Source organism: Ursus americanus, chromosome 22 (genome assembly GCF_024610735.1).
Source record: "Ursus americanus isolate L20-20 chromosome 22, mUrsAme1.1.p, whole genome shotgun sequence".
In the NCBI taxonomy this organism is placed as follows: domain Eukaryota; kingdom Metazoa; phylum Chordata; class Mammalia; order Carnivora; family Ursidae; genus Ursus; species Ursus americanus.
The window spans coordinates 13,750,441-13,774,847 of record NC_142148.1 but is presented as its reverse complement, the minus strand read 5'-3'; positions in this window follow the sequence as shown (position 1 = coordinate 13,774,847).

The following is a 24,407-nucleotide window of genomic DNA, read 5'->3' as shown; positions in this document are numbered from 1 at the left end:
GGAAGGGACATGGGGTGCAAAGGGCAGAACTGTCACTTGCCAGCTGGGGGACCCCGGGAAATCATTTCAGCTTGGTGAGTCTTGGATTCCTAGTTTGAAGAAGAATATGCCTCACTCCCAGGGCTGTGATGTAGATAAAAATGAGAAAAAAGCCTATAAAGGACCCAGCATAATTGCTAACACATAGTAAGACCTTGACAGCAATAGTAATAGTCTCCAGAAAATTCCCCAGAGAAACAGAACCAATAGGAGATAGAGGGGTGTGTGTGTGTGTGTGTGTGTGTGTGTGAGAGAGAGAGAGAGAGAGAGAGAGAGAGAGAGGGAGAGAGAGAGAAAGAGAATATAAGGAGTTGGCTCACGTGATCATGGAGACTGACGTGTCCCAAGATCTCAGGGTGAGTCAGGAAGCTGCAGACCCAGGAGGGGAGACAGTTTAGCTCTGATCCATGTCTGAAGACCCCAGAACCAGGACAGCCAAAGATGTACTTCCAGTCTGAAGGTTAACAGGCTCAAGGCACAGGAAGAGCTGTGTTTTAGTTTGAAGCCAGAGGCAAGAAAACGCCAGCATCCCTGCTCAAATGCCAACCAACCCTGGCTTTAAAGCTGAGCATGGAAGGCAGGCAGGGCCAGTCAACACAGTTTATTTTCCTGCTCCCAGTGATTGGTTCAGTGATGGACACATGACACGAGATATGGAATGAGACTCAATCCTTAGAATTTGTTTGAAATTATTGAGGGAAAAAAGATCTCTTTCCACTGGATTGGTTAAACTGGCAGGACATAAGCATGGAGCTACTGGAGGTCATCTTACCACCCCAAGCCTGCTAGAGAATGAAGCCAATACAGAGGAAAGCAGGTCAGAAAGATAGAGTGAGAACAAGTCCTTGGGACCTTCACAGAGCACCTGGATCCAGCCAAACCTGAAGCCTTTACCTTTGTACTTAACCATTGTATGAACCAATAAGTCAGTTTTAGTTGAGTTTCTGCACCTACAACTAAAAGAGACCTGAAAAACTGAGGGGTAACCTATGAATTTATTAGCAGTTGATTTTTTGACCCAAGGAATCCTGTCTCTGTTTCTATAGCTTCTTCCACTATTGTATCCCTAATCCCAGGTATGGAAATTGCCCCTTCTTTTCTCTGTCTCCCCCAAAAGACTGAAGCTACTTGAGCCCAGAAACCTGCTTTTTTCATTTCTATGTCCTCTAAGCCCAGTCTAGAGTCCAGAACCAATGTTTACTGGGAATCTACAATGTGGTAAGCCTACTTCTAGCATTCATGCTTCCCACCCTCTTCGGAAGTAAGTAATGTCATCCCCAAGTAACAGATAGGGAAACTGAGTCACAGAGTGGACACTTTCTTAACTATTTAGTAGGTGATAGACCCCAGATTTCAACCCAGACCTTTCCGATTTCAAAGCATCATTTAGTGAATGTTTGTTGAATGAATGAATGAGCCCACAGGCTGACCTTGACATTATGAATTGAAATTTAAGCTTGTTAGGTCTCACCCATAGATCATGACATTGGAGAACCTTCAGAATTTTTCTAAAATGTGCCATAGCATTTGCAGTTTCTAGGACAGCTGTTCCAAAGCTGAATTGGTACCTCCTTTTCATTAAGTCTTCTGGGACCCCAATCTGCAGTCCCCTGGATTGCTGTTCTGAACAGCTGCCTCTTACCCCTCCCTTCCCTAAGCCCTGGCCTGTCTTCCTGCTAAACCAGCTCTCAAGTTTTGTTTTGTTTCCTTTTGTTTTTTGGGGGAAAGTCTTACTTCCCAAATCCCTAAGGCATTAATGCTAGGACTCCAGAAGACCTCAGCCAACTCCTCTCTGTGGCCACTTTCGACACTCCTGTCCTGAGTTCCCTGCTCCTTGGCTCCTGTTTGATGCTGCTCTTTTTCAGGTTCCTCATGACACACTGAATTTGCCTCATCCCCACACAAGGCCACGTCATCTCCCACAGCACGGTCTTTGCAGATGCCCCACTATTCCCCTGAAGTTCTCCTCCTCACCCTAAAGCCCTTGACCTTGTTTGTTGCTACTCATTGTGCAGAGGGTTTCCAAATGCGACTCCACAGGGAATTCTCCAAGTGCCCCCACCCGGGAACATCAGTCTCCCATTTTAGCCACCCTTAATATTCCGTACTTTTCCTTCATACTACCCAACATACCCGTAACCACCCACATGTCTAGTCCCTGCACACCTCTAGGCTCTGCACACCATGGGGACAAGGACATTGTCCTGCTGGTTCTCGGTTGAGTCCCCACCCCTGGAACAGGGCCTGACATATCCTAGGAACTCCATCAATACTGACTGACTGGATAAAAGAATGAAGTCACCTAACCTGTGCTCAGATTTGGAGGATTCTGGTGGGTTCATGATCGGAGCCCTCAGATTACAATCTCATTTGCATGTCATCAGGCACTTCCCAAACCTTCACCTGGAGCTGGAATAGTGAGCACCATAGCAGCCCGACTTCCCACCCCGTCTGGGTTAGCATGAGAACACCCCCACACCCATCCCACCCCTAGCTGCCGCCGCTCCTCTGAGCTGAGGCCACCCTTCCCGTCTGTACAAAACTCCCTGCTTAACCTCTGCTCTTTCTCCCGTGAAGATCTCATCCCCTCAAAGTCAATACAAACAAGGGTAATAATAATAAATGCTTATCAAGTGCCAATCATGTGTTAAGCACTTCTCACAAACCCTATAAGGTGCAATACAATTATTATCTCCATTTTATGGACAAGGAAACTGAGGCCCAGAGAGATTAAGTCAGTTATTCAAGGTCACCCAGCTGGTAAGTGATGGAGCCAGACAGTCTGACCCCAGAAAAACCTCATATAACCACTAAACTATATAATAATAACTTCCCAACATTTTTGACTGTGACTCATAGTAAAAAATACTTTTTATATCATGACCTAGTTCACACATATGCACTTACCCACAAAAGACTGAAACAAAAGTTTCACAAAGCAATTCTTTCTTTTATTATGTGCTATGCATTCTATTCCCTTAAAAATAAATGATGGCCATTTAAAGCAAACAAACAAATTAATTAATTAATGGTGGCCATGACCCAGGGCAATCATTGGTTATACATTTTCAGTTAATTAGAATTACGTACACGCCACATTTAAATATGCAATGCGGCTTTTTATTTGGTTTTAAATTAAAATACTTGGCACCTTGGGGCGTCTGGGTGGCCCAGATGGTTCAGCGTCTGCCTTTGGTTCAGGTCATGATCCCAGGGTCCTGGGATCAAGCCCCACACGGGTCTCCTTGCTTGGCGGGGAGCCTGCTTACACCTCTCCTACTGCTCCCCCTGCTTGTGCTCTCTCGCTCTCTGTCAAATAAATGAGAATAGAATAGAATAGAATAAAAATAAAATAAAATACTTAGCACCTTGATTTTAGCCAACAAGACCTGTGTCAGACTTCTATCCTATTGAACTATATGTAAATCAGTTTGTGTTGTTTTAAGCCACGAAATTTGTGGCGATTCGTTACAGCAACAGGACACTCACACAGATACTCAAGAAACTGGTAACATGGGTTGCCTCTGGGAAGGGAGAATAATTAGTTGAGGGATAGGAGTGGGAAAGTATTAGGTGAAAAGTGTGTACTGTTTGAATTTTGAACCATGTTAATGTATAATTTTAACATAAAATGTTTTCATGTTTTGGGATTCCCTTTAAGCCTCCCCTAAACTCAGTCTAGAAGCCTGTGATCCACTCGGTCCCGCCAGTAATTGTCTCAGCATGAACCCCCTTTTTTTCCAGTTAACTCAGTTTCACTTACCTTTAGAAAAACTTTCCCAGCAGACCCCCTATCTACACGGTTTAGATAGGTCTGAGCTCAGGGGTGGGCATGGGATCCAGGCTCAGCCCATCAGAGCATTCTTCACCCAACCTCAGTGATTGGTTCCAGAGTGGACACATGACCTCAGCCTAGCCAATGAGGATATTTCCTCTCCCTGAGCCTGGTGAATGGTTGAGAGGCAGGTGTATGAATCAAGAAGAATCTCCAGGATGCAAGAATCAAACTTAGGAGCTTTGCTTTAAGTATTAGCAAAGGGAGATACTGAACTACTACCTGGGGCTGCTGGGTCTATCTTTGCCACTAATTTGGGGGAAGCCCACAGGAGAGTGAAATTAAGACAGAGGAAATCAGAGCCCAGAGATGAAAAGTGACTCCCATTGCAGTGACAGGACACCTGGATCCTGCTGAGCCCGAAGGTACATAGACATCCATAAGCCCATAAAATCCCTTTTATGACTTATGTCGATTTGATTGGGGGGGTCAATTAAAACCAAAACCAAACCAAACACTGACACACTCCTTGCTTTGCAAATGGGGAAACAGAGACCCAGAGGAGGTGCATGACTTGTCCAAGTGGCCACAGGGAGTCTTTAGCATAGCTGGAGACAGAGTTTGTTCCTGATTTTCTTTCGTTGCTTTCACCACCGGACCGCCATTGGCCTTTCACTTCCCCCAACCCCTCCCTCACCGTCGTCCCCATCCTCCTAGCCCTCACACACACCTAATCCTAGAATCTATTCTTATCTTGGACCAGATCTCCTTTCCAGACCTATGGGAAGCAAGTGAGACATGCCCCTCATGTTCATAAGGCACCCCAAGTCTCCATATTCTAGGGGGCGACATGGAGACCATCCCCAAAACCCACACAGCTAACTCATACTCAGCATGGATGTGAGCTCTGAGGCTTGGGTCTTGGTGCAAAAATCACACTTTGGGTGTTGTGAAAATGTGTAAAACCACCAGGTGACGGGCCTGGATGATTCCTGAACTGGCAGGAGTGAGTCCAAGGATGGGGGACGGTTTGCCGGCAGAGCAGGTCCCTTACGGGTTGCTGTGTTCATTTCTCCAGAACGTCAGGGATAAGGGAGGCTCCTGTGGAGAAACGAAGACTTAGACCCACTCCCGTGGGTGCCGGGAGGGGCCAGTTATTTTAAAATACGCACAGCTCAAGGACTGACCAATTAGAGCAGACGTCGAGAAGAAGCCAGCCAATCAGAGCCATCACCAGGCAAACTCAGCGACTCCCTAAGGAGAGAGAGGGTAGAAGCTTGCTGCCCCAAGCCCGTGCTGTCGAAGACTAGAAGTCATCCTGGCTTCCCTGAGTGCGCGCCTCTGTGTCAAGGCAGGGCCGGGCGCTTTCCAGGCTTGAGCCCCGAAAATCCTCACTCCCTGCAACGCGTTGAAGTAAGTGCCATGTTATGCCCCCTTCACAACCCCATTCCCTGAGGCTCAGAGAGGTTCGTTAATTGGCTTGAGTCAAACAGCTGGTAGGGAGCAAGGCTGGGCTTCCATTCTAGGTTCCAAAGCCCCAGGCTGTCCTGGCTCTGGAATTTGCAGGGCCCCGCCAAAAAGAAAATGAGGGAACCCTTGTTAAAAAATTATGAAGTGGGGCGCCTGGGTGGCTGGGTGCGTGAAGCATCTGCCTTCCGCTCAGATCGTGATCTCAGGGTCCTGGGATCGAGCCCCACATTGGGCTCCCCACTCAGCAGAGAGTCTGCTTCTCCCTCTCTCGCTGACCCTCCTCCCCGCTTGTGCGCTCTCTCTCGCTCTCTCTCTCTCTCTATCAAATTTAAAAATTGATTAAGAATTTCAAGATGGTCACCGCAGAGCATTAACCCAAGTGCAGGACCCGTCCACGGGCAGAGCCTGTGTGACTGGGCAGGTCACTTCACCCGTGAAGCTGAGCCCTGACTGGGAATGGCCTCCCCCAACAGCCGCAGGCCACACGCCCTGGGAAGAGCACCGGGAGGGAGGACGAGAAGTGAGGGGGTGTGTTTTTGTCCCCAGCCTGGGGGCATCTCAGAAGAGCTCTCAGCATAACAAAAGAGTCTAGACCAGAGCTTCACGATTTTTTTTTTTTTTTGGTCATTATTGTCTCCCTAAGGAGATTTTACATATTGTTTTCCTAATTCACCTGCCCTCCACGGCCTTTCGGACTTTCCATACCACAGATGTACTGTATATCTGTGTCTTACACATAAAAATAGTAATTTTTTTTGCCCTCAAGAACCACTTTTCAATCCCTTGGGGGCAAAGCTCCCTCCTACCCCTTGTTGAGTATGCATGGTCAAGATGAAAAAAAAATCATATGCTTTTTGTGTCTGAGACAAAGATATACACTCACACGTAAACAGAGATTCCAAAATATATGTGGATTAAAATTTCATGGTGGGGAATGATTAAGAAAAAAATGTTGAAAAACTCCTTAAGCTAGAAGTTAGAAGCTCCTCAGCAATAATTTTGAGAAGATTGAGAAACTGGTCTAGCCTTGTGGTTTGGATTTGCCTGGCAAGACCTACCTGGCCTCAAAGGTGTTGCAAGTATCATGTGAGAGGTGGGTGGTCTCAGAGGGGCACTGGGGAGGGAGAGAGGGGGCTTCTCTCCCTCTGGCCCTGAACATCAGCAGGCAGCCCACAACCATCCTGTCACTAAAGCTAAGGTCTCAGAGTGGCCCACTGGCATGCTTATTTGGCTGGCCACACATTTTTTAAGAATTTGAACTCATTGCTAATATTTAAAAATTGGGAGATGTTATATAAAATATGGATTTATGGCTCTTTATGAAAAATCAGAAGATTTGAAGACACTGGGACCCTATTTGTACATATTAACAATCGGCTGGAGTTGATTCGTGACTGCCTCGTTCAGAAATGTGTAACCTCTTCAGTTTGCCACAGTCCACACCCCTCCTTAAGGTTTCTCAATGCTGAACTCAAGTGTCTATTCCATTCGTGAATTTGTACATTACATCATTTTTTATATGACTGATGTATTTCATTTATTTTTTAAAAAGATTTTATTTATTTATTTATTTATTTATTTATTTATTTATTTATTTGACAGAGCGAGAGAGAGCATCAGCAGGGGCAGTGGCAGGCTGAAGGAGAAGCAGGCTCCTCGCTGAGCAAGGAGCCTGATGTGGGGCTTGATCTCAGGACCCTGGGATTATGACCTGAGCCAAAGGCAGATGCTTAACTGACTGAGTCACCCAGGCATCCCTGTGTTTCATTTCTTTACCTCCTTGCTGGCCCCTGGGGCAAAGCAGAAGGAGGGAAGAAGGAAGGGACCACGGGACGGAAGGCTATTTCATTCCCATCCTTATTTCTATTTATTAAGGAGTCTTCAGCAATTAATAATGACTTTTATCAAGCATTTACCATGTGCCAGATTCTGTATGAAGCGCTGAGCTTCGCTGTCTAATATAATTCTCCCCATATCTCTATGAAGCGTATATAATTATCTTCCTGTTCCTGATTAGCAAACCTGAGCTCAGAAAGGTGAACTAACTCACCCAAGGTCACACAGCAAGGTTGTGGCACACTGTAGTTACTATTCCTGTATAACAAACCACCCCAAACTTAGTGACATAAAAGAACCACCATTCTGTTGTTCTCATGTATACTGTGGGTCAGAAATTCAGAAAGAGCACAGCAGGGATGGCTTATCTGTGCTCCACAGTGTCGGGGGCTCACCCAGGAAGACTCGAAGGCTAGGGTTGAGTTGGTGGCTAGGACTGAAATCACTCACTCTCATTCTGGCACTGGGGCACGGATGACTCATATGTTCCACTCACACGCCCACCGACTACACCCCCTACCCATGGCCTCGCCTTCTGGCTGTGACCTCCCCACGTGCTTGGGCTTCCTCACATCATGACAGCCCCAGGGAAGTAGAGGTTCTTACATGATGGCTCAGGGTTCTAGCAGGAATGCTCCAGCAAAGGAGAACAGCATGACCTAACCTTGGAAGTCCTGTAGCTTCACTTCCACCATGTACTATTAGTTATAAGCATGTCACAAGCCTGATGATCCAAAAGAAGGGGGCGTAGACCCTAACTCTGGATGGGAGGAGGGCCAAGGCTACATTGTAGCAGGACATGTGAAATGGAAGATACTGTTGCCGCCATTTTGGACAAATATAATCTACCACCTGGCAGAACCAGGCCACAGACTGGGGCAGGTGGCTCCGGAGACATCGTTCTCAACCACTCCACGATGCCTTACTAGGAGGTAGTGAGAATCGGATGAGAGAAAATATGCAAGCCGCTCAGTACAGGGCAGGGCACAGTAAATGCCAAGTTCCGCAAAGGTTGCTTTCCTGATTTTGCTCACGGTCTTCAACCGCCCCTGCATCTGAGCGTTGCTTCACCTATGATAAACCTGACTACGTACTTCTGGAGACCGGGAATCCACGGGTCAAGCTCAGGAGAAGGACTGAAGTCAGTTAGCTCCTCACAACAGCTCTGGATGAGAATTTCTCTGACGCCTCACCCTGGAGATGGCTGGGCCATGTCTCTGAAAACCCAGGCAGGGCCAGAGAGCCATGCCCCAGCCGCAGGCAGGTGACCCAGGGAACTGAGGTTCAGAGTTGAAGAGTTCAAACCCAGTACAGTTCATGAATGTTCCTGGGCCCCAAAGAGTAACCCGAGAAATTGTTTGTATCAGCGAGGAATGACTTAACTCTTGGCAAATCCTAGAAAACAGCCTCTCTTCCTGTTTCTAGGGGCCTTCCAAAGAAAAGAAACAGTTTAGGTTTTGTTCAGCTCTGTGGTTGACTGTAGACTCCCACCCATGCGGCATGGGGGACCTGTGGGTGAGGTCTCAGCTCCCAGGAGCAGCAGGAGGGAACATTCAGGGAGTGCAAACCAGACTGTTTGGTTTTCTCTGGCCAAGGGGGCCTTCTGCGTCAGCTGCAGAGACCACCACAGGGTGGAAGGGTCTTCAACACCGATCCCAGAATCTCCACTCCAAACTGCACCTTCCAACCAAGCCAGGCTAGTCTCCTCACCACCCCTGATCCACCTCACCTCCTTCACTTTCCACCACCTTGCCTTTGCACACGCTGAGCCACCTTCCTGGAACGCCCTCCCTCCCGTGACTAAACAAACCCGTCTGAACTTTCGGTACCCAGGTGGAGCTCTAAGTCCACCCCATGAACCCTTCCCTGGAAACCACAGTCTGACAAAAGCTTTTCTCTCCCTCTATTTGCTATACAATGTAATTCTTCATTCCCTAGTCCAATAGATCATTTTTAGGGAAGCAGTTCTCAAGGCTTGAGGCCTCGTGACCCCTTTACATTCTTAAATATCAGAGAGGAGCCCAAAGATTTTTTGTTGACATGAACTGTATCTTTTGATTTTTGCCACACTAGAAGTTAAAACAAATTTTAAAAGTACTCATTATGTGAAAAGAGCAGTAACAAACGCATTTCATGTTAATATCAGGGGGATGACATCATTGTATGTCATGTAACTTCTGGAAAACTCCGCTGCACACTTGTGAGAGAATGGAAAAGGCAAATAACATCTTAGTTTTGTTTTATCAAAACAAAAATAGTTTCGGTCTTGTGGACTCCCCGAAGAGCCTGGGGGGAGCCCAGGGTCACTGAAGCACACTGAGGGTCACCGTTTTTAAGTATTTACAGGCGCTAAGATCTCTTTCTCTCTTTCTTTCTACACACAAGCCTTCTCATCTTATATCTATCCTTGGCTTTTTGGTGTAACTTCAGTATTTATTTTGCTGGTCTTGGTTACCATTTAAAAAAAATTAATAGATAAGGATTGGAAAAGAAAAGAAAGGGAAGAAAACATCAGTGTGCCAAGCACAAATTCTTAGTAAGGACTGTGCATATCATCGTAAATATTTCAGCTATGCACTGTTTGAGATACAGGCAAGGATACAGATCTAGGTATAGAGGTGAATACAAATGTGGTATGTATTGTGGTCATAAAGTTTTAAAAAATAATCTATTACCAGACTTTTTATGGAGATTCCTCAATGGAAGGCAGTGTTTAGCAAAGTGTGGGTCATTTCCCCCTAGTGTTATGGGAAATGATGTTTCAGTTGCACAATGTGCATGAATATATTATTAAATAACACTTTATCACATACTGATAACATTAATAATCCCTGTTCAATTATCTTTCGACCATTCAGATTATATCCAGAAGAGAGTCTCACTTGGGGTTAGGTTGTCTTTAATACTCTCTAACATTTGCTAGTGTTCCTTTGTAACCAAGACAGAGATAGCTTCCAGCCCAGAGTTCTCAGCCGGCCACAGCATCTAGGTGGGATTGAGCTGAACATTGTTTCGGTTTCACTAAAAATATGTGTACATATATACATATATATAATATTATAGTTACTATGTGTTACAGTGAGGCCGGTTTTCCATTTTGAGTAGCGATATAACATTTCTTATTTAAGTACATTTATTGCAGTAATAAAATAAGTTGACTTCAACACTTTAAGAAAATAGTTTTGTAGGTGGTGTGCATATCTGGCAAAAAGTGCAAGATGAAGGTGGTTAGCAAGTGGGTGAAGTTCTGAAAATACTGAGGGACTAGAAAGAGCTCTAGATGGGGTCGACATGTGTGTGTTCCAATTCCAGCTCTGCCATTGACTGGCTTTGTGACTCTGGGCAAGTGGAGTGGTCCAACCAGGCTGGGACTCCTTGTTCCTCTGGGCTCTGAAAGTTTTCATGGATTAAAGACACCCTAAGGTGACATCAGATGACCTCAGGTGAGAAAAAGATCCCAACACCTGTGTCCCATACTCTGCTAAATAAACACGTTACAGCTATTATTTCATTTGGGGCTCACCCCAGCCTTGAAAGAAGGACATTATTTCTCCTGTTGAGGAAAGAAAGGCTGAGAGGGAGGGCAATGAACTGCCCAAAGTCACACAGCTGGTCTGTGCACAAATAGGGATTTGAACCCAAGTCTGTGTGGGTACCAAATCCATTGTGTTCCCGCTACGCTTGCTTATCTTCACGGGGACAGTTACAGAAGCAGGAGTGGCCACCTTGCCAAGACTCCCTCCCGCTCTGCCTCTTCCTCTCCTGCTGCCACTGAACACGGTGGGAAAAGTCGAGATCATTTTCATTACTTCTGCTGTAACCATGACTTATTTTTACTTACTTTGTAATTTACACATTAAAAAAAAAACACACAGGGTTTTTTTTCCTTCTCTTAGTCCACGAGACTAAGAGGATCAATGACATCATTGTCATTGAGGTAAATATTAAGAGGCTGATCTGTAAGTTCAAACTCAAGGTTACATTTGAAAACCATGTTGTTGAGTTGAATTTTATGAGGACACTTTGCAGAAGACGCCTAAATCTGATAGGAAAGAACCTTCCCACCCACCCTGATTATACTGACATATGTTATACTGACATTTTCGAAGTCTTCCGGGTCTGACCTATGAACATCCAGCAGCTTTCACCCTGATTTAGGTAACAGAATGTAATCGCTGGCTCACTGTTTTGTATTTTGAAGTATTTAAACTAACAGTTCAAAATTTCTCTTTCTCCTAAGGTGCTCTTCGAAATGTGTGGCTTCTGATTATAAATTCAATTTTATTCAAGACTAGATAAAAGAATGTTGGGACCATCACTTCAATTGCTCCCAACCAACCAATGGATCTTAGTTTCAAATTCAGATCGCCCCCAAGGGAGGATTATTGTGAGGTCCAGCTTTTACATCAGGTCTTCTTATGGGGGGAGGAGCACCTAGGCAGAGGGAATGGCAAGGACCAAGATCTTGAGTTGAGAGTGACCCTACAGTATGTAAGGAGCTGCTGGGAGGCCAGGGTGCATGGAGCTGAGGGAGCCAGAGAAGGTGGGGTCTGAGAGGTGATGGAGTCGGGCAGAGAAGGCCATTCAGGTCTTGAGATGAGAACTTCTGCTTTTACTCTGCAGGAGATGGGTAGCAGCTGGAGGGTTCTTCGTAGAAAACAGGATGTTCTGTCTTAGGTTGTAGTAAGCTCACTTAGGAAACTGTTGACAATAGATCATGGCAGGGGTAGGGTGGGGGGGGACTAGCGAGGGTCCTATACAAGGAGCCATGTGTGAGGTGATATTGGTTTGGGTCAGACCAGGAGCTACCTTGGGCCATGCGAAGTCTGAAATGCCCATCACACATGTAATAGCAGATGTTGCGTAGACAGGAGGGGGCTGAATCTGGAATGCAGGGAAATGTCCGGGCTGGAGGTAAACACTGGGAGCTGTCACCATAAAGATTGTATTCAAAGCCCAAGAGGTGTTTACTGAATGACTAAAGGTTGCTGAGGGAAGACAAACTTGTCATTGAAAAGGAAATTTGAACTCTAAAAAGTCAGAGCTTCTCAAGAAATGGAGTGTTCTCAGCCCAGGCAGAGAAAGTAGAACCCACAAGATCGCACCCCACCGGACCCCAGCTCGAGGCTGGAGATAGCACACAGCTCAGGCATTGCTATGGGCTGATTGTGTCCCCTCCCACCACTCAATTCATGCGTGGAAATTCTCGTCCCCAGGGTGATGGCATTAGAAGATGGGCCTTTGGGACTTGACTGGGGTTACTGCCCTTAGAAAAGAGTCCCCACAGAGCTTCCTCGCCCCCTCTGCCACATGAGGTCACAGCGAAAAGGCACCAGCTATGACCCAGGAGGCAAGTTCTCACCAGACACCACTGCATCCGCTGGCGCCATGACCGTGAACTCCCAGCCTCCAGAACTATGAGAAATTCACTTCTGCTGTTTATAAGCCACCCTGTCTCTGGAATTTTGTTATAGCAGCCCGAACAGACAGACACCAGCAACCGAGCTGGGGCAAACCACGAGCCCTGGCTCCAAAATGACACCAGACGTGTCTCTGGGAATTATAACTGAATCATAGGCTTCTGCTTCTTCTCTTAAGTATTTTCCCAAGACTCTGCCTGCTTCTGGCCTTCCCATCCCTCTGTAAGTCTTTCTCGCCAAGGACCCAGGTCAAAAGAGCTCACCTCTCGTGGTTGATGGTTAAACGGCCACAAATCCCTTCCATCCAGCATGCACACCCCCTTGCCATAGGAGTACTTCTTCTTCTTGCATCCAAAGTTTTGGTCTATTTCTCTACCCCTTTGAATCTGGACTTGACCTTGTGACTTGATTTAACTAATATAATGCGGTGGGAGCACCATTGTGTGAGTTCCAGAGCTTGGGTGCTACGCGGCCTGGAAGCTTCTGCCTTCACCTTCTGGGAGCCTTGAGGCCACCTTGTCAGACTGTTGGGCTCTCAGGGGATGAGACACTCTGGGGAGGAGAACCGAAGTGCCCCAGTCTACAGCTCCAGCCAGTCTCCCGGCTTTATACAGCCACACTGGGGCCCCAGCAAATGAGGAGAGAAACTGCCTCACCCACCTGCAGAACCAGGAGGAAGGAGAAATCATTGCTGCTTTATGCAGGTAAGTGTTGGAGTGATTTGTTACACAGCCGTGGATAATGATACACCCCTCCTGGCCTCATTTTCCTTATCTGTGAAAGGGGGCTAGCTGTCCCCATCTAGCAGAGTTATTTTGCACATTAACCAACTTATTGGATGTGGAAATGCTTGCAGTCCATAAAAAAAAAAAAGTCAAGTGTGTGTTTATTGTTAATAAACCTAAAGATATTGGTAAAATAATATCTAGGCCCCCCTGGAAAGGTGACCCGAGAGTATTTTGGCACAGAAGATAAGGATAATAGCTAACACAAATAGAATGTTTGGGCACCTGCCAGGCACGGTTCTAAGCCTCTTCCACGTATTAACTCATTTATGCTAATAATAAGCAAGTGTATGAGGTTGGAGCCATGTTTTTACAGATAAGGAAACGGAGTTCCAGAGAGTTTAAAAACTTGCCCAGGGTCACTCAGGTAACACATACTCTAGGCCAGGTGATCTGGCTTCTGAGCCCTCAAGATAAAGGGAGGCAGCATCTTTAAGAGAAGCATATCCAGGGAGACAGTCGAGAGTGCACAGGAGCAGAAAAGGCTGTTTCCTCTCCCCCCCCCCCATTCAAATGGCAGGGCTTCTGGGATCTTAGTTTCAAAAGCCTTGGCCCATTTGCAAAGAATGGGCTTTTTCTAGACCAAGAAGAGATTTCCCCAAGGTAGGTAAGAGAAGAGAGAGTTCCGTAGTTTCTGGAGCCCCTGGGGTTGCTGCCTGCTCCCTGGCAGTGCCCCAAGGATGTGGTAGGTCTCGGAGGAGGCTGCCACCACTCTCCATGCCTGTCACTGTGGCTCTGCAGCCCAGACACGGTCTCCTGCCCTAGGCCTGAAGGGGGCATCCCAGCCACCATATCTAAAGGGGCCCCGTGGGCTGGGGCAGTACACCCCTCATATGTCACCAGTATGTACCAGTGACCAGTGCGGTGACCGCACACCGCAGACCCCCAAATCTCTAGACAACCCAGAAGTGGGGGCCTGATTAGCCCCGACCTAATAACACAGGCTTAGGACTCAGATGGGAAATAAGGCGTATTAGGGAGCATTTCTTTCTTTCTTTCTTTTTTTTTTTTTTTTTTAAAGATTTTATTTATTTATTTGACAGAGATAGAGACAACCAGCGAGAGAGGGAACACAAGCAGGGGGAGTGGGAGAGGAAGAAGCAGGCTCATAGCGGAGGAGCCTGATGTGGGGCTCGATCCCATAACGCCGGGATCACGCCCTGAGCTGAAGGCAGATGCCCAACCGCTGTGCCACCTAGGCGCCCCTAGGGAGCATTTCTAATCAGCTAACCACTTGCAAGCAGGGTTGCCTGATAAATACAAGATGCCCAGTTAAATCTGTATTTCAGATAAGTAGCAAATAATTTCTTAGTAGAAGTCCCAAATATTGCTAAGAAGAAATTAGCTGAGCAAGCTTTTGGGGACTGTTTTAATCTTGTCTCTCTCCTGACCACCCTCCTCCACCCCACCCAATATTTGGGACCTACTTATACTAAACAGTTACTTCTCTAAAATTCACATTTAACTGGGCATCCGGCATTTCTATTTGCTAAATCTGACAATCCTACCTCCAAGATTTTTACCATAACCACTCACCGCTGCATGCATTTTTATGAGAACAAACCAACTGTTGTAACGTTTGGTTAATATCGTCTTTAAACCCATATACTGTTCCATTTAAGTAAAGTTCTTAAAACGAACTTCATGTCACTAACAAAAATGGAGCTATCACTTTAAGTTATCAGCTGTCTCAAACAGAGGTAACTAAGCAAATGATATTCAGCAAGGGTCAAGCAATGTTATTAAATCTAGCTAAGTACCTTTGCCTCCCTGAGGCCTTTCCCCTCTGTTACCAAAGGAGATGAGTCAGTGTTAGAGAGGTGTTAAGGACACACTAGCCCCGCAGGGAACCTTGGGATTTAAGAGAATTGAGGAGGGAATACATTTCTCTCCATGTGAGGCAATGTTATATAGAGCCAGGTCCACATTCCAGGACCTGCTCTCACCTACAATCATTTCAGCTTCACACACTCTGGGAAATACCGATCTACAGAACATAAAGGAATGTGGCATTTGTCGCTCACCTGAGTTTGCATCCTGAGATCGGAATCCATGGCCTATGACTGACAAAGTTCAAAAATAATCAAAGGAAATATCTGGTTATTTCAAGTGCATGACCCCACTCACTCCTCCCGACCAGCAAGAAAGGCCTCTTACCTCTCTATTCTTCTAATGCCCCAGCAGAGATGTCACACCCCAAAGTCACCCAGCTAATCAGTAGCAGGAGCTGTGTTCTTAGCAACTGTGCTCCGGTTGTCTCCCTCCCTGCACACACAATTCTCCCAAGCTGCAGCGAAACAGGCCAAGAAGGAAAGATCTGAATAAGTCTTTTGGGCTGTTTTGCCCTTCTCTCCTCCTGACCACCCCCCCCAGCCCTGCTCCCAAGTTATACAAGACTTGGAAAACTCTAAATCTCCAATTCTAAGGCAATAAAAATTTCCAAATTTCCCCCAGCAGACAAGAGATTTTGATCTGAGTGTTTCCCACAATTTGCAATGATTTGCTTTATGAGACGCCCCAAATTCTTCTCTCTCCTGACGAGTTAGCAAAAGCCAGTTCATGTCTCAGGAGGGCTGAGTTTTAGCCCAAAGAGAAAACACTTGTGTGTTTCGCAAACACCATCCAAATCAAGCAGAGAGTTTCCAAGTTTTGTTTCAGTTTTTTTAAAAAAAATTCAATCAATACTTCTTAATTTGCAATTTTATTTATTATTAGAACAACGTTAAGCCTCCCCAACCCTTGGGGGAAAAAACCCACATCTTTAATCCATTTGTTGAAACATATATACACATTTCTTTCTGGTCTTGTTTAACCATTACCTACACATGTCATTTGTTGAGGGGAACAATATAGTTACAGTTTTGTGATTTGCTTTTCTACGCTTGATAAAATATCGTCTATGCCAGGGGTCGGCAAACTTTCTCTGTAGAGGGCCTAATAGTAAATATTTTAGGTTTTGTAAGCCTTCCGGTCTCTGTGGCAACTACTCAAGGCTCCCAGTGTAGCACAACAGCAACCACACACAATAGTGAGGAAGTGGGTGTGGCTGAGTTCCATTGAAACCTTTCTGTAAAACCAGGTGGCCCTCCTGCCAGTTTGCCAACCCCTGGGGTACACCTTTTTTTTTTTTTTTTTTTTTTTTTAGAAGGCTGGGGAGAGGCTGAGGGAGAGGGAGAGAGAGAATCTCAAGCAGGCTCCACACCCAGCACAGAGCCTGATGCAGGGCAGGGCTCCATCTCACTGAGCGGAAGTCAGGTGTTGGACCCTCAACTAGCCACCCAGGCGCCCCCTGGGATATATGTTTAAATATGCAGTATAGCCCGGTGATTAGGAGGTGAGGATTGGTACCAGGGACTCCTGAGTTCCAAAATGGGCTGTTGCTGTACGAGTGATAAGATCAAGTTGTGCAAATCATAAACCATCCCTCTGCCCTGGTTTCTCATCTGTATAATGGGAAGAGTAAGAGCCAGATCACAGCGTTAATGGGATTAAAGGAGCTCAAGCATGTAACACACTCAGCCCTGTCCCTGGCGCCCAGGAGAATCTGCAGAAACCGTGCCCGCTGTAAAGCCTGGCTACTGGGCTTCTTGTTTGTCTTCCGCCCGTCTGCATGTTAGTCTGTTGAGTAAACACACTTTAATCTGCTTCGTTATTTTTCCCAGACTGTCTAGCTTAAAAATCATTCAACACCCTTGAAGAGTTGAGGATGAAGGGGGGGAAGCCGATTTTCACTTTTGGATGAAATGTCTGAGTAATTGTATATGGTAGTGGGGGGGGGGGCGTTGTTTAAAGATACAATCAACAGTGAAATATTTGTGCTTAGGAAGAATTTTCCTCCCTCCCCCCATCAAGGATGTGTCTTGTAAAAGATGGAAACTCATCGCAGAATTCTCTGGGAGGGGGTTGGGTTAGGTAGGCTCTTCACTGGAATTAAGAGAAGAGAAAATAAAATCGCAATGGGAGCCTTCAAAACCAAACAAAGAAATTTGTTATAGGAAATCAAAGGTGTCCTGTGGATTCCAAAGTCCAAACGTGCAGGTGAGTCTCAGCACGTATGAGACCAGAGTGGAAAGCTACTGGGGCTGAGACAAGTGGGACCTGTCATTCTGGGCAGCACAGTCTCTCCTCTCTACAATTCCCTGTAGAAACAGGTACATCTTGATTTTGTCCTTTGAATCTTTTCTTGTGCAGCTCCCTTCCTCACATTGAGGACTTGAGCCTTATTGTCACAGGGCAGGGGCAAGGCCTTACTTGACTGAGAAGGAGAGAAAAGCAGGCATCCGTGTCCTAATTTCCCACCTTTGGTTTTGGCCAGGAGAGGGGGGCCTTGAGTCAGACAGGGGTGGGAAAGCCTGAGGAAGGAGAGAAGCTCCTACCCCAGTGCCTGAGTTAAGACTCTGGAAATGCATTCTCTCTTTGGCTTCCTCTGTCTGCACCCACGGATGGTCACAAGGAAGTAACCATGCCTTCGAGAAGGTTACACTCTGATCAAAGAGACAAGCTATTCATTTGTGGAAGAAAAACCACTCGCGGATAATACAGACCAAAGATGGTGACATGTGGCACACAGATCACAACACTGCATTCCCAGAACCACGGCAGGCATCACTAATCAATCACAGCATTTTTCCCCCCAATGAATCCAGATTCAGTCTCAGAATTCTCAACACAGTGAATCAGACGTGGACTCTTAATTTCTTGAAATTGATATTTGTAGCCACCTCGATAGAGGTTTAGTGTTTTAATTAACTAAGTACTCTACCAGATCAACAAAAATTGTTAACCACCTACTATACGCCAGGCACAGAGCTGGACACAACAGTGAACACTGCAGGGAGACTCACACTTCTTGCTCAGAGTCTAGAGAGAGAATCAAAGAAGGAAACGGTGAACTACGATGCAATGGTATGTGTTAATATGTGAAAAATGCAGGGTTCTGGGAAAGTACAGAAGAGAGACCCAACCCAGACTTGAGAATCAGGGAAGCCTCTGCTCTATACATGAAAAAAAATGGATAAGAATTAATCAAATAAAAGGGAAATTTATTCTTGAGGAACTTTTTAGTTGTAATTGACAGAAACTTAGCTCATGTTGCTGTAACCAAATGGGGAATTACACTGGCCTGTGTAACTGAACTACATTTGGCCCATGTGAATGGAAAGTCCTTAAGTAGTTATCTTCAGGTACGGCTGGATCCAGATGCTCAAGTAATATCAGGAAGCTGCCTCTATCTCTTGGATCTGCATTCCTTTACATGGCTTCATTTTCAAACAGGGTCCTTTCTCATGGTGGTAAAGATGTCCATGAGCATCTCCAGGCTGACATCTTGTTCACTCAAAACCCCAATAGAAAGACCCCTGACGACAGCACATGCAAGTCCTGAGGTTGACTGTAGTTTGGCCAGATGTAGATCCTGTTTCACACCTGTATATGTTGGTCACAGCTACCCATATTACGTGGACAGAATCTGGGAAAGGTGATTCCCCAAGGACACTGAGACAATTTTACCAGGAGAAGAGGATATTAGGCTGGGCCAGAAAATATAACTGATCTCTGCAGGAAGAAGGAAGGACAGAAGCATTCCAGGCAGAGGCCGTGAAGATGGAAGAGAATCTGTGATGCTTTGAAGGAACGAGGGGCAGCTCAGGATGTGAGGCACTGCTCCTGACCACACAGTGTGAGACATGAGTCTGGGAGGCCAGGTCAGCAGAAGCCAGGTCCCAAAGGCAGGTCCTGGGGTTTAACCTAAATCTCAAGGGCAGTGGGGGGCCACTGCAGGATTTGAAGAAGGGGAATGAAGCGTCCAAACTGCCTTCACATTTGATGAGTTAACAGCCTCGTGGGAAGTGGGGAGAGAGAGGGAAACATTGCTTTTCAAAGCCAGATCTTGAAAACAACCCCGTTAGAGCAAACCATGAAATTTGGCGATCGCATTTTCCAGTGAAACCCATTCAGATGATATGTGCTCCTTCAAGTGGTATAAAAACCCAGAGATGCTTTTCCAGGACAAGATGACCCTCTGCTCTTCACGTTCTTTGCAAGGATTCATTCAAGAGATTTCATTCCTCAGGTGAAAGAAGGGGTTGCTCATACCCACCATGTGCCTGCAGTTTTTAAAAATGTGCTTTAGAAGCCCCAACGCTTCCAGAAAATGGGCAGAGTTAACCCTGCAGCAGGCAGGCCACAGCTGTCCTCCATGGGAGGACAAATCCCACCTTGGAAGGAACCCTATGGGGCCAGCCTCAGTTCCGCTCATAAGACAGTGTCTGCAAGTCTGTTTTTACGCATAGTTAAATTGCACAGAAAGTACAACTGGATTTGTCCCCGGTTTTCCCATCAGGGACACTATAAAGTAGAGGCGGAAGTTAATTGAGTTCAGAGTTCACTGTGTCACGTCGGGGAATTGGGACTTTGGCAAGCAGTTCGTGTGCAGCATGTGTGCTGGGGGGTAGCGTTTTCACACGACCTCCCTGGGGGAGAAGAGTTTTCTTTCACCAGGAGTGCAGTCCTCACAAAACAGGCTTCTGGAGTTCCAAAGGGGCTTTCACCTACCTTACGGGATAAACGTCTCATTTGCTTCTAGGGACTTTCTTGCAATAGGGGCATGTTCATGATATTCAAGAAAAGGTAATAAAACCCCCTGCCTCTCAACAAGAGTCAGACCGCCAGATCACTCACCGGCTGGAGCCATGGCCTGGATCATTTTCCCCTCGGGGCCTCGATTTTCTAATCTGTGAAATGGCACATGCGATCACACCTACCTCGTAAATGCAACGTGAGGGTTAAACACGTTAGGATGTATCAAGGGCTTAGAATGTTGCCTGGTTCAGGGAAAGTGCTTTCGGGTTGTTGGCTGTTATCCTGAGCACTTCCATGCTAGGGCACGGCACTTGGTTCCTTATGTGCCTCATTTCATTTCATCATTAAAAATATAGATAGATAGATAGATAGATAGATAGATAGATAGATAGATAGATAAAAATGCTGCGGGTTAGTGAAGTTGGATTTATGGTGACGCTAGGTGAGCTGAGGCATCAGTGCCCTCTGCTGCGGGCCGGCTTCCATAGCCCTGGGAGGGCCCTTGAAATAAACTCATGAGGGCATGTGCTGTGCTGTTGGCAAAAGTAAAACCTGTTTCCATCCTGATTCTGGAAAAGGACTCCCCAAATCTAAGCTTCAGGCTCCATGAAACTGGGCCCTCCCCTGGAGGTAGGGATTCTTATTCGCTTTTCACTGATGAGAAGACAGGCTCAGAGAGGTGAGGTGATTTGCCCAAGGTCACACTGCTAGAGAGGAGCAGAGCGGAGGTGGCAGTGCAAGTCCGTCTGGCATCTGCTGCCTGCTTCCATGTGTGGCCAACCTCAGCCGAGGATCCCCGCCAGGCAGGCCTTGCTTCCTCTTACATCCCCCCCCGGGTCCGGCCCAGATGGCCATCCCAGAGGCAGGCCCAGATGAAACATTTTCTGGGTGAGTGAATGAATGATTTTCTAATCTCTTTTCCCATATCCAATCCAAGGACCATGGCTTCTCTTCCCCCCTAAGACATTTGGGGGTGTTTTAGGGACCATAGCAGTGGGGTTAACTCAGTGTGATCCCCCGGCCCCCAGCCTAGGAAGGGGCATGGCAGTGACCCAAGCTAGGACGAGAGGGATCTCCCCCTTTGGGATTTGAGCTCAGAGTGACACACACGAGTTCACTTGTGCCTCCTTCCAGAGTCCTTGGTCCCGCCTGTTGCTTTCCCTAGTTCTGCAGCCCTCCTGACAAGTCCATGAACACCTGATATCCATGCCAGAAAGTCTCTTTTACTCAAGATCGCCAAGAGTCCCAGGGCTTAAAATCAACAACTGCAATCAAGTGACGCCTGGCTCTTCTTGACACTTGACCCCCTAACCCTGTCCACACACCTGTAAAAGTGATAATTCAGATATTTGGGGGGCAGCAGGGGCACAAGTGATTTCAACATTCTGCAGTCCAAGCACCTTTTGAGGCATGAGTCTCTCTCACAACATCTCCCCGCAATGGCCATCCAGCTTGTGTCTAAACCTTTCTAAGAGTTTGTTTCACCATTCTCTTAGAACGTTTCCTCCTGTTGGACTACATCTCTATTCCTCCTTCTTGCTCCTGCATTATCTGGCCAATTAGTAAATAGAGGAATCAAATGCTTGTCTTGCCTGCCTTCCCATGTGTGGATTCTGTTTCAGAATGAGAAATGCCAGGATGGCGAGTCCATGGATCTGTATTTCTTCCTTCATTTCTTCCTTCTACCTTTCCTCCACGTTTTCTTCCCTCTCTTCTTTCTGTTGGGGGAAAATTCACTAGTTTACCCACCAGAATACAGGTAAGTCCTGTATTAGGCAATGCAGCTATTAAGATAGCTAGTCCAAAGTCCTTGCCTTAAGCACAAACCTCCCCTAAATGAAGCAGCAATTCCCCATTCTCATTCACCCAAAAGAAGTGAAAGCATGTGTCCACACGAAGATTTGCACATAAAATATCAATGGCAGCATGACTTGTGAGAGCCCAAAAGTGGAGCCCCAGCCCCATGTCCATCAACTGGAGAATGGATAAACAAGATGTGATATACCCATGCAGTAGAATACTACTTAGCAGTAAAAAAGGAACTTGTGTTCCATGCAATCACCTGGGTGAATCGCAAAAACAGGCTGAACCAGAGAAGCCAAATACAAAAGAGTAGATATTGCCCGCCTCCATTCATCTGAAACTCCAGAAAAGGCAAACCCACTCTGTAGTGACAGAAAGCAGACCACGGTTTCCTGGGGCCAGGAAGGGCCAAGGACACAAAGGACATTTGGGGAGTGATGCAGATGCTGTATTTCTTGCTTATGGTGGTAGTTACACAGGTCAAAACTCATCAAAGTTATTAAAGTTGACTTTTTAAAAAAAACCTGCCTCGACAAGCTCTGTCTGATTAGACTCTTATCTGAGCATTATTCAATGACACAGTAAGTTCTGAATATCTTTAAAGGTAAAAAGTTTTTTTTTAACTTCAATATTACCTTTTTAACTCAAAAGTTATCCAATAAAATCAAATAATTTATTTAACAATATCAAGTATTCAGAAGAGTGCGGAGCAATCGGTGTTGTCACAAGCTGCTGGTGGGAAACCAGTCGTTATCCGGTGCGCACAGTCTCTCCCACTCCCAGGTGCGTGTGCAACACACACCCCAAGACACTTGAGAGAGGATGTTCACTGCCTCGTTGTTCATAATGGTGAAATATTACTGCGGGCTGGGGGGACTCTGAATGTCCAGCAGAATGGAAACAATGTAGTGCTATCTGCAAGTGAATGGGACATGGCAGAGAACAAGGACATGTAGCCAAATAGAGACATCTCAGAATCATTGTGGTAAGTATAAAAAGCAAGTTTCAGGAAGGTACCTATTGAATTAATGCCGTTTGTAAAGGTTGTTATTTTTTAATTTTTGTTTTTAAAAATTGTCTATTTATTTATTTGAGAGAGAATGAGAGCGAGAGAGATCACGGAGAGAGAGGGAGAAGCAGACTTGGCACTGAGCAGGGAGCCCACTGCGGGGCTGGATCCCAGGACTCTGAGATCATGACTTGAGTGGAAGGCAGATGCTCAACCAACTGAGCCATCCAAGGCGTCCCATAAAGGTTTTTAAAACATGTGATATAATGCTATACTTTCCGTACAGATGCATATGTAAGTGGTAAAATTACAAAAACAGGAATACTCATAAGTAAATATTACTCATGAGAACTCAGAAATAGTACTCGCAAGTAAATACTTAATGAATATTCATAAGTAAAATCCTCTTTAGTAAAAATTACGTTATGGGATGGTGGTGTGGTTAGGAGCATGGGCTTTGGAAGCAGACAGTTGAGCCGCTTCCTACCGTACGATGTGCATCCTTTTTTTAAAGTTGTGTTTTTCAGGTAATTTACTCAAGTAATGTATTTCAAGCAGTTTTCCCCTCTTCCATTACTGATACTGAAAGTTGGTCTTTCATCTTTTTTTCTCTTGATTGGTCTAGCTCAATGTTTATCAGTTTTATTAATCTTTTTGTAGAACCAGCTTTTGGTTCAATGGGTTTCTCTATTTACTGATTGCTTTATTTAATTGATTTTTGTTATTATTTCTTTCCTTCTACTTACTTTGGGCTTAATTTATTCATCTTTTTCTAATTTCGTAAGATAGAATATTATAGGGTACCTGGGTGGCTCAGTTGGTTAATTGCAGTGGCCTTCAATCTTTTTTTTTACATTTTATTTATTTATTTATTTGAGAGAGAGAGAGAGAGAGAGGGAGAGAGTGTGGGGGGGGAGAGGGAGGGGCAGAGGGAGAGGCAGACTTCCCACTGAGCAGGGAGCCCCACATGGGGCTCAATCCCACGACCCTGGATTATGACCTGAGCTGAAGGCAGATGCTTAACCGACTGAGCCAACCAGGTGCCCCTGATAATATTCTTCATTCTTGAAGGATATTCTCACCAGATATAGAATTATAAGTTAACAAGGGTTGTTTTTCCTTTCTTTCTTTCATCATTTGAAAGATGTTATTCTACTCCCTTCTGTGGTCTGTAGTTTCTCATGGGGTGTCAAACAGTGATCAAGTCATTGCCCCGTATGTAATATGCTGTTTCTCTTGCTGCTCTCAGGATTTGCTCTTTAGTGTGACTTCAGTATGGCCCTTGTCATCTTTAGTCTTCTTGGTGTTCCTTGACCACCCTAAATCTGCGAATTTGTGTCTTTCATCAAATTGGAGACATGGTCGGCCAATTTCTTCAAATTTGTTTTCCCCTGTCTCATTCTGGCTCTCCTTGCCTTCACCCTGTGTCTCCCATGAGATCAATTTCAGAGTGTGGTGTGAATCACCTGCAGGGTAGGAGGCATAGGGAAGGCTTACCAAAAATGCAGATTCTTGGGCCCTGCTCCAGACCTTAAATTAATCTCTGGGACTGAGACCCAGAGAAGTGGGGATGAGTCCCCTTGTGTGATTTTTGTGCACCACGGAGTTTGAGAATGACCACACAGCATTTACAGGCTTCGAGGGCAGGACCATGTCTTACTCATCTTTCAGATGCTCCTGACTTGTTCCAT